This window comes from Trachymyrmex cornetzi, unplaced genomic scaffold (genome assembly GCF_001594075.2).
Source record: "Trachymyrmex cornetzi isolate Tcor2-1 unplaced genomic scaffold, Tcor1.1 scaffold306, whole genome shotgun sequence".
In the NCBI taxonomy this organism is placed as follows: Eukaryota; Metazoa; Arthropoda; class Insecta; order Hymenoptera; family Formicidae; genus Trachymyrmex; species Trachymyrmex cornetzi.
The window spans coordinates 82,407-83,065 of record NW_017297755.1 but is presented as its reverse complement, the minus strand read 5'-3'; positions in this window follow the sequence as shown (position 1 = coordinate 83,065).

Genomic DNA, 659 nt, shown 5'->3' with positions numbered 1-659 from the left:
CAGCCGCAGCAGTGGCGTTACGAATATCTTTATATCGGGTCCAGTCGGCACTGGATCGAGTATTCCGAAATCTATTAAGCGCTCGAGATTTAAGAGTGATCAATTTTCTCACTGCAACGTTTATCCACGGGGCCGGAGGCCTAGATGAGCGACCGCAAGAAATCGACGCAAGGCGATCGAAAACAGGAAGCAACGCAGACTCGAAAAAAGAGACCATCGCGTCGACGCACGTAAAGTTAAAGATAGGCGACCAATCGATTCTGGCAAGTTCAGCCTCAATATCACCGGGCGAAATAGATTTTAAATTGCGATATAAAAAGACTCGCGATCGACGCAACGGCCTCCGCAAACGCAGCACAGCACAAACCGCACAGTGATCACTGATGGAGAACGCATCGCATGTACAAGACTCCACGATATCAACGCCAGAGGACACAAGAATAAGATCAATTAGCGACTCCGAGGAACACGTTATGCGAGTCGGCGAGTCAACGATCTGCCTGAGCGAGCAAAGAGACATTAATGATCTCATCTGTTTAGTGCCTATATCTGTTTGCGAGAGCATGTTTATGTTAAAATCGTCCATACAGACAATAAAATAGGAGCAACACGCGACTTCAGACAGGCATGCCTCAATGTGATCAAGATCAGATAGGGGC